Source organism: Lycium barbarum, chromosome 1 (assembly GCF_019175385.1).
Source record: "Lycium barbarum isolate Lr01 chromosome 1, ASM1917538v2, whole genome shotgun sequence".
NCBI lineage: Eukaryota > Viridiplantae > Streptophyta > Magnoliopsida > Solanales > Solanaceae > Lycium > Lycium barbarum.
The window spans coordinates 11,156,004-11,173,103 of record NC_083337.1 but is presented as its reverse complement, the minus strand read 5'-3'; positions in this window follow the sequence as shown (position 1 = coordinate 11,173,103).

The window sequence follows — 17,100 nt, the reverse complement described above, 5'->3', positions numbered from 1 at the left end:
TTACTTATAGCAAGTGATTTTATTCTTTTGCCACGACAAACAAAAGTTGTAGCAATCTTCATAATGTAGTCACAAGGTATTGTATTGTAGCAAAATATTTAATTTATTTGCCACGCAAACTCAAAATTTGTGGCTATTTTTATAGTCTAATCTCGTGGCAATAGTACTCATATTTAGTTACGAATCAAGAAATTCATAGCTATGATTTGAAGTATTTGCCACAAACATTTTTATATTGTAGCTCAGAATCTATATCTTTAGCCATGAAATATATAAAATTATAGCTAAAATGTTTCTTCATTTGCTACGGAAAGTGAAATAATTTTATAGGGCAATTATATATATTTAGCTACATGTTCAACAATTCCATTATTACAAATTAAGTTTTCCACAAGCATTGTTGGTAACAAGAATTTTATAAACAAATTCATTTTTTTTACTCCAAAACACGTTTCAAGTTACAGATAATTGTACTTGATCTAAAAAAAAGGTACTGATAGTTGTATTTTTCAATTTCAGTATAGTAATAATACACAATTTTTGTATGACACAATCTTGTTTGAGTCCAAAGCTGTATAGTCTTCCCCTTTCTCTCTTTCCATGGTCTTCAACCGCACCTTAGCTTGATCAACATTTGTCTTAGTCTGTCACTCATATGCTCTCATTCCACAAATCTGCCTGTTAATAATGATAAATTATTTTAGCACTAAGAAACATAAACAATTAATTATATGTGTGTACATAGAATTCAAGAGCAAAACAAGTCTTAGATAAATCTATTACTAATAATCAATTTAACAAAGAAAAAGTGCAAAGCAACAAAAAAAGTAAACAAACCTGTAGACTTTAAACTTCTTAAAAAGATCTTCTCCCCGTAACATCGCTTTGTTGTTGCAATCGACAAACTATAACTCCTGCCAGCATTGTTACAACTTTAAAATCTTTAAAATTCCACTCACTACTAATAAAAAATAAGGCACGATATTAATAAAATTGCTAGAATAAGTCCGAACACAAAAACTCAAGTCAAATAGGTGTAAGTTGAGATCCAAAAATCTTAAAATATAAAAATATGAGCATACTTTGAATATAAAGCAATGGATTCTCTCTTGCTCCATTTTTTTTATCTTTTTCATTGTTCACTTTTCGAGAATTAAACCCATAAATTCTCACGAGCTAGCGGCCGTTGGGCAATCTAGGGCTTTGATTGATTTTGCTTTTATCAAGTGAAAAGAGAAGCCAATTGTTGAAGAAGAGTATGGGAAAGTTTGGAAAGGGTATTCGGCTATGGAGGGATTTATGTTTGAGTTTTCTGTTCGGCCAATTGGCCTTTAATTTGCGTTTCTATGATGTGTCGTGAAATTACGGGATATTCGATGCTAATTTCTTAAGCTTTTGTAACTCTTCAAGCACTTTTGGTGTTACTTTTCATGTATTTATGTCGTTTTGTAGGATAAGATGTCCGGAGAGCATAACAGAGCAAAATGGACCAAAATGGAGCAAAATAGAGCAAAACAAGCCAAAATAGAAGAAGCGTGACCTGCGACTCGCAGGTCACACATGCGAGTCGCATGTTCTGCAGCAAGTTTGTACAGAGATTTTGGAAATGTGAAGAAATTGGATGCAGCATCTGCGAGCATCACTTGCGAGACGCAGGTACCACCTGTGAGACACATCCATGACCGCATGTGCTGCAAGTCATCTCTATACATTGCAAGACCCGCGAGAGTTTTGCACAACCTGCGAATCGCAGGTTGAACATGCGATACAACCTGCGAGACGCACGTTGTGCACGCATGGTATTTTTGTCCAGATTTTGTTCCCGTTTTGGCACTTTTATAAATAGAATGCTAGGGTTTGTAAAACTCATCTTTGGCCATTTCATACAAGTTTTGGAGACTAGGTTCCTACACCACACTTTGGGGTTGAAGATTTGAATATTTGGTTGAGCATTTTTTAAACCTTTAATTCATTTCTTCAATTCCTTGTTTTGTATTGTATATCTAAGTGTGTAGTATTTATTTTCTTCACTTGAATCTTGTTCATGGAAATATTCTATGATTAAAGTGTTGGATGAAACTCTTGTTTTGCTTATGTATTGAATGATTTTTATTGCTATTGAAGTGGGTCTTTGTTTATTTAATTAATCTTATTCTTTAATGTTTCTTAAGGGATTAGCTAACCCTAAGACTCGCCCATTTACTTTGATTGAGCTCGGAAGAGGAAATCTAGGTTGGGAAAGATTAATTAACAAGAATTTGGGTCATTAAACCCATCTAATAACTTGAGCTATGAATAGGAAAGTTACTTGAGATTCAATTGGTTGTGCTTGATATCACACTCTAAGGTTTGGAAAAGCTTAGAGTGAAATTCATTGATTTGGTTGGAAGACTTTCAATGAGATAGTAGAAACCATTATCTATTAACATAAATCTGCTGTTAGTTGTAAAATCATGAAATACATTGGATCGTTACTTGAGTGTAATTTCCTTTGTATCCAAACTTGTGGGCATTGATCATTTTACCCGCTTTCTAGTTAGTTTTATCTTTGTTAGTTTTTAAATCAAAAACCAAATGTTGAAAAAATGTTTGGCTTAGCTTAGTTGGTGATAATTCCTTACTTGTTTAAATCGCCTAGTATATTGTTCCCTGTGGGATCGACCCCGACTCATAGTTGGGTAAATTATATTGCGACGACCGTGTACACTTTCTCTTTGAGGAGTGGATTTGGACGTTATCATTCTACCATACCTATAAAGTAACGGAAGTATATAACATAGAAAATTACCTAATGCAGAGTAATAATAATTAATGTTTGATTTACTTTAAATACATGAAAAAAGTCAACTTTTTATTTGGTATAAATATTATTCCAAAATATGTATTCCTTTATAATTATTTTTTAGTCTGATATTCAAATTTAATTATATATTTACAAGTTTATCTCAATTGTATTTGAAATTTAAAACAATTGTTTCATATAAATTATGATATACTAGTTAGTTTTCTTAAATCCTCATAGATTAATCATATTAAATTATTTACTTTTTTAAAAGTAAATCATAATAATATCAAAAAAGTGTTATAAAATAAAAAATAAAAATCATTTGTTAGATTCAGTATATAATTTAATTTATGAAATTGATAAGATAGTACACGACCATCACAATGTAATTGGTAAAAGACTATAGTTGTTATTAATTAGATATAATTATATTATCTTTGTAAAAATTTATTGGAACTTACATCTAATACTTATTTAATAAGAATTATATTATAATTATTTTTCCTATGGACTTAGATATCAACCATATTAAATTATTAATTTGTATTTTCTTTACATATTATTATATGTATATTTTTTAGCTTTCTTTTACTTCTTTATATACAAATTCTATAATAAAACTAACGATATATGACAAAGAAAATTACCTAGTGAAAATAATGATAATATTATAGACTTTACTCTAAGTAAATAGAAAAGTCAACTATACGTATGACATAAATATTATTCTAAATTTTTAATTCCTTTATGGCTTTTTTCGTCTTCTATGAAATTGTTGATTTTGTTATATATTCCCCTATTTTAATTTTATTAAATTCTTAATTTATATTGTTTAGTTAAATTGCTGATAATTATTAAGATAGTATTAGATCAATCATGAATACTCTTATACTAATTTAAAATGAACATAATTACCAATCTACATAGATAAGCACATGCACATAGTCGTTTAAGTCTATTTTATAGTCAGATATTCATATTTAATTAAATATAACTACAAATTATATAAATTGTATTTGAAAATTACAAACAACATTTTACTTAATATGAATTATGACATACTAGTTAGTTTTCTTGTACACTCATATATTAACCATATTAAATTATTTATTTTTTAAAATAAATCTTAAAATATTGAAAAAGTGTTAGTATAAACTATCAAATAATTTTCACAATAAATAAAAGATTATTCAATACAAAAATCATATTAAATTTTCATTTGTTAGATTCACGGTATAATTTAATTTATGATAATTAATAAGATAGTTCATGACCATTATAGTGTAATTGGTAAAAGAATTGTTAAGAGTTAGATATAGTTTATTGTTTTTCAAAGTGGAGCTTACAACTAATACTTAATTGATAAGACTTATAATATTATTAGTTTTACTATTATTTAGATATCAACCGTATTATTCTAAAATATGAATTCCTTTATAGCTTTTTTCATCGTCTCTATTGTTGATTTTGTTATACACTCCCTTATTTTAATTTTGTTGAATTCTTAATTTATGTTGTTTAGTTAAATTGATGGTAATTATTAAAACAACATTAGATCATAGCATGAATAACTTTTATACTAATTTAAAATTAATATAATTACCAATTAATGTAGATAAATACATGCACATAGTTGTTTAAGTGTATTTTATAACCAATTATTCATATTTAATTAAATATAATTACAAGTTTGTCCAAACTGTATTTGAAACTTACAAACAATATTTTATTTAATATGAATTATGATATACTAGTTAGTTTTCTTATACACTCATATAGTAACCAAGTTAAATTATTTACTTTTTTGAAATAAATCTTAATAACATTGAAAAAGTGTTATAAACTACCTAATAATAGTCACAAGAAATACAAGAGTATTCATTATACAAATCATATTAAATTATCATTATTTAGATTCATAATTTAATTTATGATAACTAATTATATAATTGGTAAAATAAGAAATTACTCTAAGCTCTTATATGAAAATAATAAAATAAAATAAAAGTAATATTGTTAGACCAATTCTCATCATGATTTTCGTAACCGATGCAAAATTATTTATCTTTTGTAGCTACAAAATTTTGGTTAAAATACTAATATTTCAATGATAGCCTCATGTATATATAAAACTTATGGTTAACTATGAAAGTTTATTGTCGTTGACACTCTAAATTTATAGTTATTCATTTTGTCATGACTAATAATTGTAATTATTAAGCAAACTATTTTCACTTTTATCTCAAATATAACTTGAAGAAAAAATATTCATTTACCCCCAAGATTTTTGTTTTGAATATTGTAATGTGGCTAAAAGATTATTATTGCTACAGTAAACTTTAACTCGTGGTAAAAAATAATGATTAGCTACGGAAAGTTTAGCATAACAATGACCCTGTGGCTATTTAATTTCTTCATGACAAACTATTGTAGCTATTAGTAGACTATTTCCACGGATGTTAGTACTTGAAGCAAAAATATTTATTTAGCTACAATATTTTGTTTAAAATAACTTTTTGTGGCTAAAAGGTTACTATTGCTACAACAAATTTTAATTTGTGGCAAAAACTAATGATTAGCTATGAAATTTTATTATTCCAAAAACTTTGTAGCTATATCATTTAACTATTGCCACACTTGTTTATAATTTGAAGTAAAAATATTTATTTAGCTACGACATTTAGTTTCACATAATTTATTGTGGCTAAAAGGTTACTATTGCTACACTAACTTCTATCGCTTGGCAAAAACTTATGATCAGCTACAAAACTTTATCGTAGCAATAAAGTTGTAGCAATTTAGGTAATTATTGCCACGATTGTTAGCAATTATAGAAAAAATGAGGAATTAGCTTTGTCAATTTAATTTTCGTGGCTAAGAAATTTTATGAATTTGTAGATAGCCATGGAATTTAAATTTTTGTAGCTATTACTAGCTATTAGCCACAATTTTTGAATTCATAGCTAAAATTCCGTAGCTATACGCGCATTATGTTGTAGTGGTTACTTCAGCCAATTACCTTGGCTTTCATGCTTTAGCTTTGAATGTATAATCAGGGGCGAATCTTTGTACTAAATTTGGGGCATGTGAACCAATGGAGGAAACCAGTTTTTTTTTTTAAAATGTTTTGTTGGTCCAAATTTTGAAAAATATTATGCACGAACAGTATAAAAAAAATTAGGGATCAATTTAATTCCGATTTTGAACAATTTACTCCCATTCTTTTTCAAACTAGTAAACCATACTTATTGTATAGCTTACCTGCTCCTATACATGCAATGAAGGCGTTGTCGGATTTCAACACATCGCACCGGAATATTAAACAGGAACGTACTTTCAGCCATAGTTGTTCAAATGTCATGAGAATCACCTTTCTTCTAGCACCGAATTGTAACCCTAAAATTAGTAAAACCCCTAGAGCCTTCTAGCCTATATCTATCACAATTTGAGAATGTTGGATTGATGGAGTCACATGCGTATTTATAGATAGGTTAGGGAACAAAAACTTTAACCCTAGGGACTTTTTCATAAAATATGGTTGCTCTAAGGACTCCTAATAAAACGCTTCATCCCATCAAGAAAACTTCCGGATATGCATAACCAAAAAAATTATTTCTTATAATTATTATCAATCAGACCTCTCTATAACAACTATCTTCTATAACGACATTTCACTATAACATTATGTTTTCTGTAGAACTGATCTTTCATATTATGTTTTATAATGTGTTCTCTATAATATAATGTAATTTCGCTATAACAATTAAAAATATCAGAACAATTAATGATGTTGTTATAGGGAGATTTTTCTGTGTCAACTTCTCTATATATATTGTTGTAAAGTAACGACATTACACTATTATATATCACGATGCTAATAACCACATGCACAGCACATGCTACTGTTGTATCATTGGATGAACCTAGCTCTGATACCACTTACTAGGATCGAAATAATCAGGGCGTCATGCGGAAACTTATAATTGCAAACCTTGAACGACAATAAATCAGAACAACAAAAAAATAAACTAAAAGGCATAATATCATAATATGGTTTGGTCAAGTGACCTCCATAAAAAAAATCTAATTTAAAAGAAAGCATAAAACTGTGGAGAGAATAATCTCCCCATAAACAAGACTCTTTAGTGACTTCATTGTGGATGCTATTACGTTGTCTAGTTGTGAAAATGAGGTCTTCGATTTACAGATGTCCAAAACTTTTCCTCCAAGAAAAGGATACTCAGATATGGAAGACTTATATTTTCCTTTTAGAAAAAGTAAAATCAATTATGGTAAACTCTTTATCCTTCCTTGAAGAAAGGCAAAATCTAAATATGGTAAGAAAATCAGGGCAAAACCCTAACAGCTACTTGCCATCTATGAGAGCTGCAGCAGTATTATAAATAAACTAGAGAAAGTGGTAACAAAGAATGAGGAGGTGGAAGTTGATATCTGGCCTTACTTAGGAAATTTATCTGCTAATGTAATATCTCGAACAACAAATGCAGTGGTCGTCTTTATCAAATCTTTCTTTATTTAAAAAATTAATAAATGCAAAAAAAATAAAAAAAATAATCACTATATCAACAAAATATTTTAAAAATCACATCACGATTTGCAGTGGTGGTTGATGGTAGTATTGTGGGTAGTAGCTAGTGGTGTGGTGTCATATAATTATGTTGTTGGTGACGGCTGATAGTAATATTGGTGGATGATAATGATAACTAATGATGGCGATAAACAATCATGGTGGTTGGCGATATGTAATGGTTATTGTCGATAGTGACTGGTGGTTGTTTGTGCAATGGTGGTTGGTAGGTGATGATCATAAATGGTGGCTATTGGTGACGGCATATTGTAGTGATCGACAGCGGTGGTGCTTGTGGTTGAGGATGATGGTTATGGGTGGGGGTAGGGGGTAGTTGATAATAGTGGGCGGCGGCGGTCGTAGTTGATAATGGTAGGTGATAGTTCCAAGTGCATTCGTGTTTTTATGATGGTCAAACTGTTTCAGAACCAGATAGAGACCTGGTTTGTAATCTGCTCTCTGTGCACCTTGCACTGTCGGCAGAGATGGCTGTAAAGCCGAGCCACTTGCTGCACACAAGTACAGCAGTGAGCTGGCCCATGCTTTAGGTCAAAATTGAAGAGTGGTCTCTTTTCACCCCACATGCTCCCACTTAATGGTGGCAAATAGGTGGGTTTGGTTTGGTTGAAAATGGTTTGAACAAAAATGGGTTGGGTTTCAAACCGCTCATATTTTATGTGGGTAAATATGGGTTGGGTAATAAATGGCTGGGTTGGTTATGGGTTACACTACTAAAAAATAGCGTTTAGTGACGGACGTATTCCGTCACTAATCAGCATATATCTGTTGCTAAACATGTGTTGCGACGGATTAGCGACGGAATGTCGTCTGTTGCGATTTTGCGCGTTGCTAACCTATTAGCGACGGAAAAATGAAATCCGTAGCAAACTTAGCGACAGAGTAGCGACGTATAAGATCCGTTCCATATTATAGCAACGGATTATTTTGTTGCTATTGTTATGAATTCCGTGACTAATTTCATATTTCATTTCGTCGTTTTAGTAAATTAGCGATGAAAACCATTGTTGCTAATCTGTCGCAAAATATTTGAATTATTTGTGCCTGCATTTAGCGACAATCTGTAGCCTACTGTTTTCCCTCTAGCAACGACCAAAATCCGTCGTAAATCTGTCACAAATATTTTTCTTCCGATTTTTTTTTTAAATACACCTGTTGAAACATACTAAATACAAAGTAATAAATACCCTTAAAAATAACTGACATTCACATAAAATAATATTTATAAAAAAGATTCAAAATAGATAGCGGAATCCTAATCGTTAAGTCTAAAACACTAACAACACCAAGCTATCAACTACCAAAAGAACCCACACATCCATCAAGTATTGTTAGTGCATAATTTTGTTCTTTCCAACAAAAAGCAAATAACATAAAAAACTAATGCATGGTGAAGGACTACGATCATTATCAGAAACTAAAGGATCAACATCGTCAACGTTAGCAATAGTAGTGAGACTGTGATTTTTCCCGTAATACTTCTTGATATCTTTCCTGTAATAAGTAGTGAAATTAAAACATCAAGAATACTAATCATTCAATTTCTACCAAATAAAAAGAGAAATGAATTCCAAAGATAAGGGAGCAGATATTTATCCATTTTTTGTTGGAATTGAAGTCTCACGATGACCAACGAAAAAGAGTTTCATACAACTTGGATTTAAATGATCATATACACTGTCTCATAGTCAAGTAACATAACATGAAAACAAAGACAATTAGAGTTCCTAAACAACAAATGTAGTATCATGTTCAAAATAAGAAAAATATTTAAAGTAAGCATCCGAGTATCAACATGAGGCAGCTCTTTCCAACAACCTCAGACTAGTAGTTTTTGACCTTTGAACTTGCTCAAGTATAACAATTTTATCTCCAGCCCAACATCAACTATTCTGCACTGTATTGCAGTTTCAGTATTTTTGCACTGCATTGTTTGCATTTTCTGCACAACTTTTTCAGCATTTCTGCACAGTTTTTCAGCATTTCTGCACTGCGTTTCAGCATTTCTGCATAGTTTTTCAGCATTTCTGCACTGCGTTTCAGCATTTCTGCACAATTTTTCAGCATTTCTGCACTGCGTTTTCAGCATTTCTGCACGATTTTCTAAACTGTGTTTCAGTATTTTTTTAGTATTGTGCTTCAGCAGTGATTTTTTTCTGCACTGCGTATTTGTATTTTTGCACTGTTTTCGCATTTCTGCATAGGTTTTTCAGCATTTCTGTACTAAGTTTCAGCATTTTAGTACAGTGTTTTTAGCATTTTTGCACTGCATTTCAGAAATGCTGAAACGCAGTGCAGAAATGCTGAAAACGCAGTGCAAAAATGCTGAAACACTGTGCAGAAATGCTAAAATGTTGTGCAGAAATGCTGAAACGCAGTGCAGAAATGCTGAAAAACTGTGCAGAAATGCTGAAACGCAGTGCAGAAATGCTGAAAAACTGTGCAGAAATGCTGAAACGCATTGGAGAAATGCTGAAACGCTGTGCAGAAACGCTGAAAAATTGTGCAGAAATGTTGAAACGCAGTGCAGAAATGCTGAAAACGCAATGTAGAAATGCTGAAAAACTAGCATTTTTGCACTGCATTTCATTAGCATTAGCAGTACAAAAATGTTAAAAATACTGTACTAAAAGCACACCAGTAACAACGTAGAACATCAACAGCAATGCAGCTTTATATCCCATTTGTAACAAAAGCATACATATATCTGAGCAGTAACAAAAGCATACATATATACCATTTGTAAAAATATAAAGCAGATTAAAGGAAACATATGAAAATATATATAAATATACCTGGAGATGGCTTGCCACATTCCCTCTTGTAACTCCTTCAACATTCATCAGGTCAAAATCTTCTTACGGACATTAGAAACAGGACGAAAAAATTAGTCCATTAATATGGAAGTATCCATATAATAAAAGATACACAAAGACTAACCACAGTGATGCTAAAGAAAATCACCTCCAATGCATAAATATGACTGCAATTTGTGGATACCATTTATGCGGATGACTGCAATTTGAAATCGATTACAGTAGAAAAATCATAGTACAACAGTAGATGATATACTTTTTTTATCTTTTAATATGTACAAACAAAAAGGTTCCTATATACTTTCATGCAGTAAACAAGAAATGAGATACAATTCTTATGTAAGGTCTGTAAAATCAACTTTTCTAGCAGCAGTGGAACTGCTGAATTGCCTTAAGAAATTACAAATACCAAAAGAAGCTTCAGTTTCCATATTCCAAGGGAGCAAATAATACTCCACACCACCTGTCCAACAAGAAAGTGCTAGAATCATTAATTATCGGTTGGCTGCTATAGTCTTGCAACTACAACTTCATAGTGTTACAAATGACCAAATAGCAAAGGGCATATTATACTCCGCAAGTAGAATCAGTAAAGCACAGAAACATAAACTTGGCATGATGTCAATCTATGCCGACACACATAGCTACAATACAAAAAGAGCAAGAACTGCCGAAACGCCCCAAGTGTTGTATTTCTTTTCCTTCTAAAAGACAACAATCATGTCAAGTGTAACAGCTTCTATCAAATGCACAACTATATATTAAGAGCAACAGTTTTACCCCAACATACAACAGCAAAATGACTAAAAGTGCAGCAATTTTTATTCAGGATTTTCGCAATGTAGCATCAATTCTTGTTTGGCGAAAGTAGGCACCAATCAAGTATAGGAGTTTCTATCTCAAAGACCACATATGTTTGTTGTAAATGCAATCATTCAAACACAGTAAACAACTCTCAAAGTGCAGATACAAAACTCATTCAAATGTAGTAGCAGTTCATCAAATAGCAACTCAAAAAATACCATATGCTTGCCTCACATGAACCATTAATTTGCCTCAAAGGTGTCTCAAGAATGCAACTTATTTAACCCTCGATCAAAAGTGCAGCAGTTACCTACCTCAAAGTAAGGCACAAAATATGTCTCCACTATAGCAGTTGCTTGCCTAAAAAACCATCAGCAACCTGGCACTTATTTCAGCTTCTAAAGATGCAGTAACATTTCAACCAGGATGCATCATTGAAACACTCAGAGCAGCAGCAAAAGGCAACGCAGCCAGAAGTTCTATCTTCATATCATTAATACAACTGAATGGCCTCTAAATGGAAGAACAAGCTGAAATAACTTAGTGAAACAGAAAATATCATTCACCTTTTAGTTAAAAAAAAATGACAAACTGAAACTGAAACAAAAAAAATTGAGTAAGAAACCCAGTTCACTAACACTGATTTCAAATCACAGAATATAAAGAATGTTGAGTTCTTCAAGCTTTTTCTCGACATGCAACAAATTAAAACAAACTTTAACCACCAAATAATATTATCCTATAAGATTTAGCACAAACAAAGGTCGAATTTCCATTTTCATCAGATTTTGGCCGAAATAGAGATTCCCAGCACTTAACCTTCAAATAAATTATAAACCCAACAGTTTTCAAGACACCCAACTTTGATTTTAGCCAAAAAAAACTTAAAGACACTCTGTCCTTTAGATAATAAGCAAGAAAACACATATATCTTAATTTCGTTTTAGATTTAATGTCAGAAAACACAAAGAAGGAGATAAAGAATAAAGAAACTGCCCATAAAACATAGAAAAATCAAAACATACCTTTCCTTTAGATAAAAGTTGCAGTTGAAGAAGAGGAAAACACAATAGAAACCCTAGATTCACATTATTTTGATCTATGTTGTGCTCTCTCTCTCTCTATGTTAGCAATTTCGCACACACTTTCTCTCTATCTGTGTTGGCTACTGTGTTTGAACTGAAATGAAATAATGTGTGCCCTAGCTAGGAGATATCTTTTTTTTTACATTTAACGCCTGACTAGCGACGGATTTTATAATCCGTCGCTGAATAATATATTGATTTCTTTTAATAATTAATATTGCGACAAATTTTTCCGTTGCTGCAAATATATATTTTTTTCGAGAAAAATTAGAGGCCTAGCGACGGATTTTTCGTTGCTGAATCCGTCGCTAATGAAAAATAAAATTTGTCGCGCCTCTTCTGTTGCTAAATCTGTAGTGAAATTTAAGGCGCCAAAAATTCGCGCTAATTATTAGTGACGAAACTCAGTTTTCGTTGCTAATCCGTTACGATATAATGAGATAAAATTTTAGTTGCTTTTCTCGCGACAAAATGAGAAATCTGTTGCTAATCCGTCGTTAATTAGCGATAGAATATGGTCTGTCGCTAATATTCCGTCACTAAACACTGATTTTTTAGTAGTGTTAGCCCATATTATACAAGTGTAATATTATTTCAAGTGTATGTTTATAATTTTTTTCTTTTGTCAAGTTAAATTAATTTTTTCATATAAATTTCAGGGGTGAGGGGTGCGGGTAAGATTTTTTTTTTCATTTTTATATTTTTCTATAAAATTAAAATATATGAAATTGATGGGGTAGGGGGACCAGAAAGGCTTTTCCATTATTTATAAATTTTTTATAGAAGTAATATATATGAAAATTGAAATTTAAGAGGGGGGGGGGGAGGTGGGTCGTGGAGGGGGTGGGGCGGGGGCAAGAATTTTTTTTTAATTTTTTATAAAACTTTTATGAAAGTAAAATATTTGAAATTGATTTTTTTTTGGGGGGGGGGGGGGGGGGGGGGAGGGTCGGAGAGGGTGGGGTGAGGGTAAGAAATATTTTTCATTTTTTATAAAAGTAAAATATTTGAAATTGAAATTGCGGGGTGGGGGGGTCGTGGAGGGGTGGGGTGGGGTAAGAATTTTTTTTTTCCATTTTTTGTAAAATTTTATAAAGGTAAAATATATGAAATTGAATTTTGGGGGTGGGGGTGGGGGTAGGGATCGGAGTGGAGGTAAGAAAAAAATTTCTCCTTTTTTATAAGATTTTTATAAAATAAAAATAAAGTATATGAAATAAAAAAATGTGTGGGGGTGGGGGGCATGGCGGGATGGGTGGTGGGGTGGGAGGTAAGAAAGAAATTTGTAATTTTCAAAATGAGTTGTTATTGGTCTAGTGTGTTCTTATATGGATACTATATTGTACCCATATTTGCCCATATTTTTATGGGTTAAAAAGAAACTTGAAACTCATATTTACCCACCTGAAATATGAGTGACCCAACTCACTAACATGTGGGTAAAATAGGCTAATTTTCTAAATATAGGCTCAAATTGCCACCTCTACTCCCACTATATATACAACTTGATGGAAACATATTGAGTAGACTTGAAAAACCTAATCCAAATTGTGAAAAATCTGCCGACGCAAGTTTCTCAAGATCTCTCAAGAACAAAGCTATCTACAGGGTGAAGAACCTGATCCAGACACAAGTTATTGTCTATGTTCTTTAGGTTGTTGTAAGTCTTTTGTTCGTTTGTGCTTAAACTGTAAATTTACTATTCCCAAAAAGTAAGTTGTTTGTAGGTATTCTAAAGTCTCAAGTTTGCTTTCACAAGCTCTTGAGTGGTACATTAGGCTAGAGTTAACTTAGTTGTATTAGTTGAATTCTCAAAGGTTTCTTGTTGGAAGAATGTCTTCACAAGAACTCTAGTGGTACACAAGGCTAGAGTTAGTCTACGTGTATTAAGGGTCCTTAGCTAGAGTTGGCTAAGTGAATTGGCTTGCAATAAGAATATTACAAGTGTAGAGGGACTACGGGGGTTAGTTCCTAGGTTGCATAAGTGTTATTGTAACGGTGAGGGATTATGGGAGTTAATTCCTAGCTTACGATAGAGTTGTAACCTGAAGTTACTTAGTGTAGTGGAGTGGAGTTGAAATCCTAGTGAGATAGGTCGTGGTTTTTAGCCCCTCGAGAAAGGAGTTTTTCACGGTAAAATCTTGCCTTCTGTACTTATTGCACTGTTTCAGAGAACTGGTAGATAACTAGGTCCCTCATATGCTATTTGGTGGACGCGCAGCCTGTAACAGTGGGGGATATCAATAATGGTGAATAAATGAAATTGGTGAAATGATATTTTTAGATATATTTGAATAGACATCTTACTGATGTTAAAGATCTATTACAGATCTTAAATTATTCAAACTCATTAAGTGGTTGTAAAATAAAAATAAAAATAAAAACAAATAAGAAAACACATTTAATGATTAAGATTCTGATCTCGAAAACAAACGGCCTTAATGACCAGATTTAAGTAATTAAGATTAAGACTCTTTTTAAGTACAAACAAATGGGGCCTTAGTTACTTTATCTTTCAAAACGTTCGTGGTGGAGAAGTGAAAGGAGGTACCTGTTGAAACCTAAATTTTTCCCTCCAATAATTTTATTTAATTATTCGGAGTTCTTGAGTCACAAACGGAGTGAAATATACATTTTACAAGTCAAAAATGATTTTGCAAAATTATTTCGATGACATTTTTCCATTTCATTTGGCAAAATATCTTCAAATATATTACTGTATATCATCCAATGTATTTTGTATATTTTCTATAATTTTCAAGTATATTTGTCAAAATTTTGATTCAGAAATAGTTGAAACAATTATTTAATTAATTGTTTGAAACTATTAATATTCAATTGACAATTATATAGATAATCAATTACCTCTCAATTTTATAAGTTATTTGGCCATATTTGTAATTATTTCGAAAAAATTGATCAAAATTAATTTTTTGTTAATTATTGCATGAGTTAATTGTGGGCATAATCAAAACAGCTAATTGTTTGCTATGTTTAATTAGGGCTATAATAGAAACGAACAATTTATCTTATGCATTGATCATATTTGAAAAGGCTAACTAATTCTCATACTTGTAACACGGCTATAATCGAAATGATCAATTAGTTTCCACATTTAAAATCAGCTATTTGTTAAATTAATTAATAGTCATATTTTGACGAAATTTCCCCTTCTATGTGTGTGTGTACAAGTTTAGGCCTCCCCTATCTTCTTTTTTAATTGGCTAGGCCAGTCCGATTCGGACCGACCCAGCCCAACCCCACTTCTACAAACAACAACAACAAGCCCAGTATAATCCCACTGTGTGGGGTTTGGGGAGGGTAGAGTGTACGCAGACCTAACCCCCACCTTGAAAGGTAGGGCGGCTGTTTCCGAAAGACCCTCGGCTCAAGAGAGGAGAAAAAGAGAGGAAAAGACAAAAGGTTAGATATGGTCAAGCATATCGAAAACAATATGAAAGCAAGAAATAACAAAACAAGAACGTCATGGTAAAAGGAGTATCAACTGCTATAGATAACTATGAAAATGAAACAATGAAAGTAAATAAGTCATTCGAAACCAACAGATACTCGCAGAAATCAAGATACAAGAAACTATAGAACAACATAATTACTCTTAAGGGAGGATAAACGCGACTACCTACTATCCTTCTACCCTAATATGAGTCCTCCATACCATCCTATCTAAGGTCATGTCCTCCGTAAGCAGGGAATGCTCCATGTCCTGTCTAATCACTTCCCCCCAATACTTCTTCGGCCTACCTCTACCTCTTCTAAAACCGTCGCTGGCCAACCTTTCGCACCTCCGCACTGGGGCATTTTCATCTCTCCGCATCACATGCCCAAACTATCTCAGCCTCGCTTCTCGCATCTTGTCTTCCACTGAGGCTATTCCAACCTTGTCTCGGATGACTTCATTCCTAATCCTATCACTCCTAGTGTGCCCACACATCCACCGCAACATTCTCATTTCCGCCACTTTCATCTTCTGAACATGCGATTTCTTGACTGGCCAACACTCCACCCCATACAACATAGCTGGTCTAACCACCACTTTGTAGAACTTGCCTTTGAGTTTCGGTGGCACCTTCTTCTCACACAACACTCCGGAGGCAAGCCTCCATTTCATCCATCCCGCACCAATACGATGTGTGACGTCATCATCAATCTCCCCACTTCCTTGTATAATAGACCCAAGATACTTGAAACTATCTTTCTTCTGTATGACCTGGGAGCCAAGCTTCACTTCCACGACAGCCTCATGTACTATATCACTGAACTTGCACTCCAAGTACTCTGTCTTGGTCCTACTCAACTTGAACCCTTTGGACTCCAGAGTTTGTCTCTAAACCTCCAACTTAGCGTTAACCCCACTGCGAGACTCGTCAATCAGGACTATGTCATCCGCAAATAACATACACCATGGCACCTCACCTTGAATCTGCCACGTCAATCCATCGATCACCAAGGAGAATAAAAATGGGCTAAGAGCTGATCCCTGATGCAGCCCCATCATCACTGGGAAGTACTCTGAGTCTCCTCCCAAAGTTCTTACCCTGGTTTTGGCCCCATCATACATGTCCTTAATCGCCCTACTGTACGCCACAGGTGCACCTTTAGCCTCCAAGCATCTCCATAGCACCTCTCTCGGCACTTTGTCGTATGCCTTTTCTAGGTCGATGAATACCATGTGCAAGTCCCTCTTCCTCTCCCTATATTGTTCCACCAGTCTCCGTACAATATGAATAGCTTCTGTAGTTGAGTGCCCCGGCATGAATCCGAACTGATTCTCTGAGATAGACACGCCTCTCCTCACCCTCATCTCCACCACCCTTTCCCACACTTTCATAGTGTGGCTTAGCAACTTGATCCCTCTGTAGTTGTTGCAACTTTGAATGTCGCCCTTGTTCTTGTACAATGGAATCATTGTACTGCATCGCCACTCTTCGGGCATCTTAGTCGTCTTAAAGATGACATTAAAGAGTCGAGTCAACCATTCTAAAC